A 13,832-nucleotide genomic window follows, 5' to 3' on the forward strand; every position below is an offset into this window, starting at 1 on the left:
TATTTGCACATAATTTTATAAACCATGAGTGTTTCCTATTAGCATTTTCATAAAGGAGGACTTTATTAAATCCATCAACATAATCCCAATAGTTGTATTTTACTGGGACTTTTTGTTCCGGATGGATATAATCCAATTCCTTTAAGGTGCTCATTCCCCATTCTTCTGGTGATATAATCTTCTTAATGACCAATTTCGAAAAGTTATAGACTTTCTTGGTATTAGCAGGATGGAAATGCTGGAATTCACATCCTGTGGATGAGAGTATAATCTCATAATGCATTCTGTATTTATATGTTGTAGCAGTATAAGCTACTGTATCCAAATACCTAGTCATTATTTGCCAAGGCTCATTTCTCCATCGGAGATCACCTTCTTCCAGTAGAAGTATAACTTCTCTTTTGTTGTTTATATCAAACACTTCTATATTCTCATCATCCATTAGTGCTGATGAGTATGTTGTCGATGTCTTATTTTCATCTTTTTCCTTGGATTTAATGAAATCCATAAATTCTTTGTACATTGGGTGGTTGATATTAACTCCACTAGTGGCATTACTTGATGAAGCTGTTGCCTGACTAACATTGAATGATGTTAGCGTTTTATTTCCATGTTGAGCAAGGATATGACCTCCTCTTCCTGGATTGTTCCTTCCTCCTCGTCCCCTCCTAGATGGAGAGGGCCATTCTGGTCTCATCCTGAAAAATAACAATAAATTCAATTTAAGTACGGTTAAATATTTTATAATTAATGGGATCACTTTAAAATTTATGTAAATGTCATTATTTTAATTTTCAATTTTGGATGGAGTAATGGTTCCTAAAATATAGATAATCGATTAAAATAGGTTGTTTTAAAAAATAACTATTTAAAAAATAAAAAAATAAAATCAAAACATATATTACATCGAAATAAATCATGAATTTTATATTTTTCTTTACCTTTTTTAATCGCATTTTAAACAAAATTCAAACACTTTTAACTATTTATTAACGGTTAATATTTGTTTATACTTATTAAATTAATATTTGTTTATGCTTATTAGTTTTCAAAGAAGTCTCTTTATAAATTTCATCTAAATGAATACGTTAATGAAATATTTACATAAAGATAATTACTTCAAAATCTATTTGTTGTATATGTAGATAAAGCCAAATAATTAGAGAACAATTATTTTGAAAACCGATATACAATTTATTCTTTTTCTATTTCTATCTATGCAAAAAAATAATTGACCATATAATTTTTTCCTTCTATGAATGTGACTTTGTAGTTGTTGAGACAAAATTACTATAATCAACTTCATATTTAGAATTAGCACTATCACTGAGATTTGTGTATGCATTATATAGATATAGTAACTTTTTGAGCATTAAAATCTATTATCTATAATTATTGTAAACCATTATAAGTTTTTTTTTTTCAGGATGATTGGTGTTTAATGTGCATATTTGAGTTTTTATTTTTATTTTAATATACTGTTGAAGTTATTATTTACACATATTTAGTGTGAAGCATTTATTTGATAATATTATTTAATAATAAGTTAAATTCTAAAATTGTCAATAGATAAATTTTTATAATTACATTTATTAACCAACCGCGCAACTCGCGGACACGAATACTAGTATAAGATAATAACATGATCTTTTTTCGCTAGTTTATTTACTGCTGAACTTATGTGTTCAACGTATTATGTTTTTTAAATAAATTTCAGTGTGACTTATACTTATTGTTAGAATTTAATTGTATAGTTGTTTAATCTTTCTTGTTTAGTTGTTAATATGTTTGTTAAACTAAAGTTCATAGTAATCTTTCTTATACTAGTTATCTTTCTAAAAGATGCTTTTATAGTATTTTAGAATTAATTTTATATGATGCTAAATATTATGATTTTGAAGTTGTTTCTACTAGTTTTTTTAAAAGTGATTACTTTGATATTTCTTAAGGTCTTGAGTCAGCTGTGCTGACCTATTTTCTAATGTTGAAAGAAAACCGTGTGCAAGACATATTTGGATAAACTAACAAAAATTGAAGAGGTGAAGAAATGAGAAAAATATTTTAATGATATGCTAAAGATAATTTTGAGGTGAAATTGAGTGATGAGTTGGAATATATGAAAAAATTTGGTGATAGAATATGTATTCATTGCTTGTCTATAATAAAGAATATTGGTATAGATATTTATTTAGTGAAAGAACCAAGTATTATGTGGTGAAAAATAATTTGTATATGTTAGTCCTAGACACAAATCTATATTAGTATGCTTGAAGATATTGGAAGAAAAATAGTGGATAGGCATGAAGATATGATTAAAATTGCAGATACTTAGATCAGTAACATTTCACCCATGAAAAGATTAATTTTAGAATAAAAATAAATTGATACGAAATTAAATGTGAATTGAAATCATAATATTGAATTTGAGATCCAGGAAGGAGAATATAGACACATAATTGACATGGCTAATAAGACATGTAGACACAAGTTATGACAATTGAAGGGTATTCCTTGCCAACATATAGTTTGTGCCTTGTATCATATTGTGCAAGAATCAGAACATTAGTATAAAAAAGATACATTCCTACATGTTTATAAGTACTTCTTATAATCTATCTCTAGTATGAAAATGTGTCTTGAAATCAATAACCCAACACTTGAGCCCCCTGAAGTAAATTAGTCAATGTCTGAAAGATCAAGCAGATGTAGAAGAAAAGATAAAAACGAATCAACAAGAAAAAAGTGAGGAAAACATCAAATAATGGAATGAAAATGGCACTCTAAATACCATCAGATTGGGCATAATAAAAGAAGTTGCGAATCAGTGGTAAGCATTTTAAAATTTCTTTCATTTTTAATCATTTTAATTTTGTTTCTTAATGCATAACCCTCTCAAAGCATCTTTCACAACTCTTTCAAAATCTTCTTCAACAACCTTCTTAGTAGCCACTTCAATCACTAGTAAGTCAGCCTAGCATTCAACATTTCTCTTCTTTATATTTAGAAACTTCATAAGTTAAAGAAAATAAAAGTCAACAAATTAACAACTAGTTATTCAATTGTAAGGGCAACATATTCAGTTGGAAAAAAAGAACAATATAGATAGGATTTGATATTTAAATAGATACATACACAATCTTAAAGACAAGTCATTAATGTATGTATATTCTTTACATGATTTTCTTACATCTTTATTTATATATAATGAATAATTATATAAATTATGCGGGAGATAAGTTATTTCAAGTGGATTTAGGATAACATTAAAAGATGCATCACAAATAAATGTTGATTTTGAATTCAAGTTCCCTGATTTAAAAATGAAATGAAAAAAAATATTATGACCGAAACCAACTTCAACAAACGTTATAACGAAAAAATTGCAAATCAAATTCAAGTGAGTTTCATATGAGTTCAACAGTGTTAGTGATGTGGTTTCATGCATGGTGAAAAAATGTAGATCTTGGGCAGCCTTGTTTTGCTTATTTTGATACATGTTTTTTAAAAAGCTTATTTTAATTATTAATCATTTTGATGCATTTTGAGTTATTTTAATATATGTTTGCCTTTGGACAAGTTTTTGAAGGTTTTTATGGCTCTTTATGAAGCTAGTTTAATGGATGTTAATCTGAACTAGCTTCACAAAGAACCATAGTAACCTCAAAGACCTAAAGACAAACATACATCAAAATACATCAAAATGATACGTAATTGGTGGAGTATGCCTTTAGAAAACATATATCAAATTAAGAAAAAACAAAGCTACCAAGATCAACATCTTTTTCATCATGAAATCACATCACTGAGACAGTTAAACTCTTATGAAATTTATTTGAATTTGATTTGCATTTTTTTTTTGCTGTGACATTTGTTGAAGTTGGTTCCTAATCATAACATTCTTTTCAATTTCATTTCAAAGCAAGTGGCGTGAATTCAAGATCAACATTTTTTTGTGATGCATCTTTTAGTGATGCTCTAAACATACTTGAGTTAACTCTTTCACTTGGTCTCCCAAGCTGTATAAATCATATATATTATGCATTATACATAAATAATAATGTAAATAAATCATGTAAAGAATATACGTACATTAATGACTTGCCTTTCATATTGTGTATATGTGTAAATATCAAATTTTATATCTCTTGTTCTTTTTCTTCCAACTGAAAGAAGATATTGCCCTTGCAGTGAAAGAATTAGTTGTATGTTACCTTTACTTTCCTCAACTCTTGAAGTTTATGGACATAAAGAAGAGGAATGTTGAGTGCTAAGGTGACTCACTGGTGATTGAAAAGGCTCATGAAAAGATTGTGGAGGTTGCTGAGTGAGTGTTGAGAGGGATATACATTAAAAAATAAAATTAGAAATCTAAAAATAATTAAGATTGAAAAGAAATTTTCAAAATGCTTATCACTAATTTACAATTTTTTTTGTTATGCCCAACTTTATGGCATTTGAAACATGACATTTTTACTTCATTGTTAGATGTTTTCTTTCACTTATTTTTTCTTGGTTCATCTTTATCTTATCTTTTATATCTGCTTGATGTTTCAGACATTGACTTCATTTCAGGAAACTCAACTAGTGGGTTATTATTTCAAGCCACATTATCATTTTAGAGATAGGTTATAAGAAATACTTATAAGCACGTAGGAACGTATCTTTTCTATATAAATGCTCCACATAATCCTTCAATTTTTTCCCAATGTGATACAAGACACAAACTACATGTTGGCAAGGGATACTCCTCAACTTCCATAATCTGCAGCTACATGCCTTATTAGCCATGTCAATTATGTGTCTATATTCTCCATATTCTACTTCCTGACTCCTAAATCTAATGTCATGGTTTCAATTCACCTTTAATTTCCTGTCAATCTCTTTGTTCTGTTCTAAAATTAGTCTTGTCATGGGTGAAATGTTACTAATTCAAGTATCCGCAAACTTTAATCATATCTTCGTGCATATTCATCAGTTTACGTCTGATATCTTCAAACATACTAATCATAGAGTTTTTATTTAGGACAAACAATTTATGAATTAAATATTTCACACATTATTTTTCACCACATTACACTTGATTATTTCACTAAATAAAGTCCTATTCTTTATTATAGACAAGCAATTACTTACATACTCTATCTCTAAATTTTTTTCATATATTTCGACTCATCTTTTAATTTATCAAAAGTAGCTCTGATACATCTTTAAAATACTTTTGTTTTCTTTACCTTTTCATATTTTTAATCAGTCTACCCAAATATGTCATACACATATTCTTCTTTCAGCATTAGAAAGTAAGTCAACAACAACTGATTCCAGATCCTAAGAAATATCAAAGTAATAATTATAAAAAAATCAGCAGAAAAAATTTTAAAATTACAATATTAGCATCATATAAAATTAATTCTAAAATACTACAAAACATCTACTAGAGGGATAGCTAGTATAAGAAGACTACACTGAACTTTAGTTTAACAAATACATTAACAATCGAACAAGAAAGATTTTCATAGCCATGAAATCAGATCCTGACCACAAGTATGAATCACACTGAACACATGAGTTCAACTTCAACAATACATAAACTCGTAAGAAAGACCATGTTCAAGTTACTGTCTTACATATTATTTTAAGGACTAAATTGTTATCTTACATGTTCAATGTAAGCAGAAAATAAATTGACAGAAAAATTTAAAGAAAATTAAAATAAGTAATTTTTGCATGTCAACGATGATTGTTATGTCATTTTCAACATCAAGTTGTAAATCTTGAATGAGATAGCTTAAGCATCAACTCCAAGATTGTTTAGTTTCTTTGTCAACCATTGTCCAAGATATTAGATATATCAGTTGGTTTTCATTTTTTCATAAGCCCCTAATAATTCTCCTCCATAAGCACCCTTCAAAAAATATTCATCTACTCTTACAATATTTCTATAACCTTCGCGCCATTTTTCTTCAATGCAACAAAGTATACATAGAAATATTTGAACAAGTGTTCGCACAATCTGTCTCATCGTCAGTTTTCACCCAACAAAAAGTCTTAGAATTTATATTCTTAATCATATCAGTGTAATCTGATAATTTTGAAAACTCAAGCTTCTAATCACTCATGAACTTGATAATAACATTCATTTTTAGTGTGTAACATATTGATCATTTCATTTTAATCTTCAGTCTTTTCTTATTGTCTTTTGAGGCTTATGAACTTCAATGTCAGATTGAGATATTATTTTGTCTCTCATCTACGTTTTCACATATTTGGCTAATCACAACTTGTTTATGTTCTTTGTCATATATTTATGAGCAGGATAGTATTTTTTCACAATTTTTTTTCGTATTTTATTCAACCTTATAAAAAATATTTCATTTACACTTTTCTTCACTTCTTACCTAACTTTATGAGGTTCATTGAGTTTAAGCTTTAATTGAAACTTATGTTAAACAATATAATCAATAACAACTTTTTTAAAACTGAGTTGCACTCTTAAATATCATATCCAATTCAAAGAAAGAAATGAAAGAAGAATAATCATACCTCAGCTTACTATTTTTTATTCTTGAAGGTAAATCAACATCTAATTTTACTAAAACATCTTACTCTGCATCACTATCTTCACTTGATTCATTTGATGAACCAATAAACTCTTCATCATCTCCCAACATATCATTATATTTGTCTGCCTTGTTGGTGAAAACATTCTCAAGTTCATTATCTATGTAGCTCTTCCAAACTCAACCTCTTGATCCTTGAAAGTTTTTGTAATTCTCTTTTTTCGCTTTGTAGCTTCATTATTTTTTCTTGTTTAAGATTTTCTCTAAAAGCTCTCAATTCTTTATCAACTTCACTGTCATCCTGATTCGAAACATCATCTAAGTCTTCCTCTTCAAAGTGGAAAAAATCACAATTTTTTTTCTCAAATAATTTTTCAACTCTAGCTATCTTATTTATATCATCTTCAAGATGTGAAATCTAGAATAGTCGCCCTATTCTTCTTCTTTTTTTCATTAGAAAATAATGGCAAAACAATAGACACCCCTTCTTTAATAATCACATGTTTCATATTCAACTTAAAAGATGACCCACTCCACAAATCTTTAACAAATTGTACAGTTGGTTGTTACTTTCTAACTTGAAAAATTTATGGGTAATAGCGTTTTCAGTATAAAAGGCTTCAATTTTATCACACCTAATGTCTTTTGCATAAGATTTCAATTTGTTCAAAGAGAAATGATCTTTGTCTCTATATTAAATACATTATTTTCCAATTCGACATATATTGATCTTTATAAAAGCGACCTTCATGATGAAAAATAGCTATAAGATAACCCATATGACCAAAACTGTAAAAGGGAGCGGATTTACAGTCATAGTGACAAAAAAATATACCTTCTATCAAAAATAAATTTTCAAAAGGGTAAAATTAAATATATCTAGACTAAATTGAGAAAGAAGAATATGTAAACATACAAGTAAACAAACTTTTACCACAAATTTTAAACAATAATATTCCTTTGATTCATGAAGAAATTAGGGCTAGAGTTCGCGTTTTTAACTTCAAGAGAGAACCGAGTAAAATTATGAAGTATTTCACTCTACACCCTTGTATATTCATTTAGTTTTGTTATTTTAATTCTAAAATTTATGTGTAAAATTTTAAATTAGCTGGCAACTATTCAGTGGCTCACTAATCCACGTTAGAGAGACTGCATATCACACGTTTTGACTTCATGATTCGAGTGTTTTTTTTATTTAAGTATTTGATAGTTAAAGTGTCTATATGCACTCTCAAAAATAAAGGCCAAAGTTATAATTTGAAACCAAATTAAGGGTCTTATTTAATTTGAAGATCCATACTTATACTTGATCCATATATTACATATGAACAAAAAATATTAAAATTTCATTTTATGTGTGTGAAAGTAACGAACATTTCATTGAATTTCGTACTAGTCATGAGATTTTATGGCTATTAGTCAGAGTTGGTGTCTGTTTGACACTACTGCTAAAAACTGTTTATCTTTAAAAGTACTTTGTTAAAATAGTTTTTCAGAATAGTGCTTTTGAAAATAAAAATAAAAATTTGTGTTTGGCTAATTCATTTGAAAAGTGTTTTTGATAAACAAGTTGTGTTTGACAATTTAAAAAAAAAATGTTTTTGAGAGTCAAATTACGAAAAAGGGCAAGTATTAAGTAGAACTTACATAAATCACATAGTGTAAAGAGTAAATTACATTCTATCCCTACTCTTTTTCTAATTACAATAATTCCTTAAAATTTGTACCTTCTGGATACATAAGTCACCATTCGGATACATTAATTCACCATCCGAATACATTAATTCGATACAAGAAGAATTCTTTTGTTGCGCTAAAAAAGGGAACAAAATCTTTTCTATTGTGCTTAAAAAGGAACAGAAACGTAAATTAAATATCAAATTCATAAATCATGCAATTACGTTGTTGTCACTGCTAATCAATCTCTCCCAAAGCATAACAACATCAAAAAATTCAATTTTCAAATTTCTTCTCCAAAATTTTTAAAAATCTTTTCAATTTTGATTCAAAATCATTGAAAATTGAGTTGATACATCATGAATATCTCTATTTTCTTGTGACATTCAAGACTATGAAAAAGTGAGGTGAGTTAAATCAGCCATTGCAGCTTGGAGATTGATGAGTTGAGAAAAATCTGGAGATTTGAGACATTATAGAGACGAGTGTTGCTTTATCCCTATACAATTGTTTGAAGATCCTCTCGATTTTTATTCAGAATTGTCACAAAAAAATTGAGATTCAAAATTCTTCTCTCAATTCATCAAAAATCCTTTCAATTTTGATTCAAAATTATCGAAAAAAATTGAGATTCAAAATTCTTCTCCCAGTTTATAGAAGATCCTTTCAATTTTGATTTAAAATTGTCAAAAAATTTGAGAAGATACATCATGAATATCTTCGTTAGTATGTACTTGGAGGTGAAAAAACATGAGCGGAAATTTTCAATGTATCTAGTATACATTGATACAACACACAAAAACGTTGGAGAGATGTTGTGTGGTCGATTTTTTGATTTGTGATCTCAAAATGTTGTATAGTCGATTTTTTGTGAATAACTGTATCATTGGTTATTGTAATGTATCTGATATATGTTATAAGATGGTTACAAAATTGTGCCGCTGTGTTAGTTTGTCGTTACATAATTACCATAATTTGATACATAATAAAGTAGTCAACATTGTCACGTTATGTATCATATACCTATTATTGGAACTGATACGTACTGCTCTAATTATAGAAAATTATGATTAATGTATCAAGATTATTTTTGGATAATATATACATATACATAGCCTTCTAAGTTGGATAAGATTGTACAAACACTAAAAATTGTAGATACATAATACACAACTGATTTGGTACTGTCTATATAACCTTTTAAATTTGAATAGGATTAAAGATACATTGTAGAACTTGATACATATAAATGATACATTAAGTAGTATATATCAAATACATTTTTATTAAGTAGGATAAACACCATAAATACATTGTTTCGTTGTTTATATCTTTTTTCCAGGAAAGTTTTCATCATCAAAATCTATATGTATTAAAAAATTGTGGATGAAAAAGCTAATTTTTTTTTTTAAAAAAAAATGATAATTCAAGAACTGGAAAGGAAAAAATTGATGAAGAAATTGTTATACCTCTTTAGGAACTTGAAATCGATGAACTGGAGAAAGAATAGATTTGAAATTCAAAAATAGAATGATGAAGGTAACTACTGATCTGTGGGATTGATTCCAGTCGTGAAAATAGGAAAAAAAATTGTTGGGTTAGAGGGCTGTGAGTTATGTATCTAGAAAAGGAGAGAAAGAGAGAAAAATAGGAATTTTGTAATATATTAAAATGGTAGGAAATTTTATAGAATATGGAAAGAAAGATTGTGTAGTTAGGTAATTTTTCCAAGTATCAATGTACTTTTAATATTAAGATTGTTTTATAGAGAAAAAATTATTTTAAATATCTATTACACAAGTTTAAATTAAAATTTTATTTTAATTAAGTGAAAATGTACATATTCAAATTTTCAATCAATATTATACATAGAAAAAAATAAAGTAAATATTAATATAATATTAACATGATGATTTAAATATAATTTAAAATATCAAGCAAGATAAATTTAAAAACGATTCCACAAATTAAATCACTACATACGAAAATTAATATTTTTTTCAAAAAAATCATTCTACGTAAATTTTCTTTTTTTTAATCCCACAAAAATATTGTTGTTACCTTTATTTCTAGTTCTATAAAATAATATATAAATTATGAAATATAAAATATGAAATATAAAATAATAATGTATAAACGTAAAATAAAATAAAAAACTTATTATATAAAAATAAAAGTAAAATTCTTGAATGAAACTTAACTAAACTTAAAAGATATGCTAATTAATTAATAAGAAATATATTCATAAATATATATATATATGGAAGGATAATTTAGTCATCAAAAAAATAATCTTTTGCTTCTGCTTTTGCTTCTTCTTTTTTTAAGAAACATAATTTTTTAGCTTCTTTCCAACACCAGAAAAACTGCTTCTGCTTTCATTAAAAAACAGTTTTAAGGATTTGTCAAACACTTCATTTTAAAAAAAGAAAAAATTGGCCTCCCAACAATAATGTCAAACATGCTCTTAATATCTTAAAAGGTCACTAAACTATGAGAAATTATCTAATTAAGTGATTAAACTTTTTTTTTGTATCACTAAAATCACTTAATTTAACACTTTTATCTTCTAAAATCATTAAAATTAATTTGACATGACAAATAAAATTATTTTTAGACCATGTAATCATAGACCCCACAAATAAATAAAATTTATTTATATTAATGTCATGTAATCATGAACCCTATGAATAAACAAAATTATAAAATTTATTCATTTTTATGCCTTCTTCTCTTAAATTCAGTTTTTGCAATAAAACCAGTTACATCTTTTTTGGAGTATTACATACAACCAAAATTCCTTTTCTTATCAACAACATTTAAAAAAAAATTCTAAATCGCTGAATGGAAGAGCCGTCGCAATGGATAAAAGTTCAGTTTTGGAAATAAAATTAAAGAGAAATGACTGTTAATTTCAATGGCATGACGATAACTGCCTCTAGTGTGCACCATGTGACATAACCATGCTTGCACATCAATAAAACACAAGTAACATTAGACTATTTCTAAAATGTATATTACATATTAGGTTGTTATGAGCACCATTGTTAGCCAATAAAAAAAGAAGACAATAATATATTGTGTCATAATAGGTGTCTGACATAACCAAAAAAATTACAAAGAAATGAAGGAATCCATTGTTTATGAAGAATTTCAACATCAATGACCTTTTAAAAAAATTCAGCACTTGGAAGAAATAAAGAAAGAAGTAGAAGAAGCGGAAGATTTAGCAGGAGAAATAGGGTTTTAGTCTTTTAGAGGGAGACAATTTGTGTGTGGATGGGTGGGCATAGTAATAAATATATTTTATAATTTTATTTATTTGTGGGTCATAATTTGACATAATTTTTTTATTATTTTGTCATATCAGATTCATTTTAGCAACAAATATAGTTTAATGATGATTTTAGAAGATAAAAAAAATTTGGGTAATTTTAGTGATACAAAAATATTTTATTAGATAATTTTTGGGATAAGGGTCTGAAAAATATCTCAACTTTGGTAGAAATTGCTGTTGCGATACTAAACTTTCATGAGGACCTATTACCTCCCTAGACTATTTAATACCGTATTTTTTACCCCCTGAACTATTTAATAGTGTATTTTAAAGGTATATATGTGCCCACGTGGACACATTACTATTTATAATTTTACATTATTTTTTATGTCCACGTGGGCAAATATATATGTTTAAAATATGGTATTAAATAGTTTAGAGAGGTAATAGGTCCTCATGAAAGTTTAGTATCATAACAACAAATTCGACCAAAGTTGAGGTATTTTTCAGACCCTTATCCCATAATTTTTCATATTAATTCCTACTAATCACCATGTGAACCCTTTTGTAATTTCAATAGTATTCATTATATTGAACCCATTTTCCATTATTAGTAATACTAGATAATGGAGCCTGTGCCAACACGGGCCCAATATATGTTAGTTTGTTTGTCCAATAATAGTTGTCTACTATACTAAAAAAATAGTTGTCCAATAATATTTGTCAAATTTAAAAAATCAAGAGATAATTTATCTTTTGTGTCTATTTTACCTTTACTATTAAATACTATTTATCATCTAACACACTCAAAGTATTAAATTTAATAAAGTCAAAGGATTATCTATTGTTTCTTAAGGAGTGTGTCAAGTCAGAGTTTTTGGCCAAAAACATCCTTAAACTACACCCCTAACTTAAATTACATCCTTATATTATTCTTCTTAACAAAAAACATCCTTCAAGTATTTTAAGCTTAACAACTTCCATCCTTCTATTAAAATTTGACAAAAGATTAACATAATTCATACAAAATATGTGTAATTCATACTATTCTAAGCAAAACTCCCTAAATCACCAAAGATTAAAAAAGTCTCTTCATTCCGAGATACATCTAAAATATTATTGTGAATTCTTTTTGGCAACAACACTAATTGACATTATGTAGATCCTTTTATTAGCAATTTTGTTTTAATTTATTTTTTCATTTGATTTGATATTAAAAAAATACCAGTTGAAATATTTATTTCACATTGAATCTGCAAGAAATGGTGGCGACTTGAGACTTTTACTTTTAATAATGGGGAACAATACTCGAGTGTCATATGTGAAATTCAGAATCTTGATCACTTCAACTATCAAATTGCCCTGAAAGTTTGTTGATCTAATTACATTTTGACTTTACAGAAGGTGAAGATGATGTGAAATTAAACTCCAACTTTGTTAAGTTGGTAAAGGAGAAGAAGAGCAGATCATGACTCTTTGCAATACTATCCTAACTTTATTTCTTTTCAGCAAATAATGGTCTCAAGAAAATTAGTTTTTTTTGGGGGGAGAGCTATTTCCAGCAGATAATGAAATTATGTGGGAAAAGTTTTATTGAGAGCAGTGTGACTTTCACATGTTTTTGTGTAAAATCCATTAATTATTTGACAAAAATTTTAACAAAAGGATGGGAGTGGTTAAGTTTTAAATACTTGGGATGTTTTCTGTTAAGAAGGATAATTTAAGGATGTAGTTTAAGTTAAGGGTATAGTTTAGGGATGATTTTGGCCAATTTTTTTTCCTTTTATGATTTGTAAATAGTGGACAACTATTGTTGGACAGAAGAAGTATTTATTATGTCTCAATTTATGTGATATGAATTAAATTTCGAAAGTCAATTAATTTTTTTTTATGATTTGTAAATATTTTAAGTTATTAATTATTATAATTTATAGCACTTTTAATATAATTTTTAGATAATATATGTTACTCCTTCTATCCCAATTTATGTGGCCTCGATAGAATTTAGAGAGTTATCAAATTTTGATGTCTTTTATATATGTTTTTTTTAAATATATTTTAAGCAGTCAATTATCATGATTTATAGTATTTTTTAAATATATAAAAAAAATAAAAAATAAGACAAACAAATTAAAACGAAGAATTTTTTTTTGCAAATGTGTATGTAAGTGTGGAACCACATAGGTTAAGTTGTTAATTATTGTTATTTATAATTTTTACGTAATTTTAAATAATATATGTTACTTACCTTGTCCCAATATATGTATCACAAATAGAATTTCAAGAGCCATTATGTTGTTAATAATTGAGATTTGAGA

The sequence above is a fragment of the Solanum stenotomum genome, chromosome 10 (assembly GCF_019186545.1).
Source record: "Solanum stenotomum isolate F172 chromosome 10, ASM1918654v1, whole genome shotgun sequence".
NCBI lineage: Eukaryota > Viridiplantae > Streptophyta > Magnoliopsida > Solanales > Solanaceae > Solanum > Solanum stenotomum.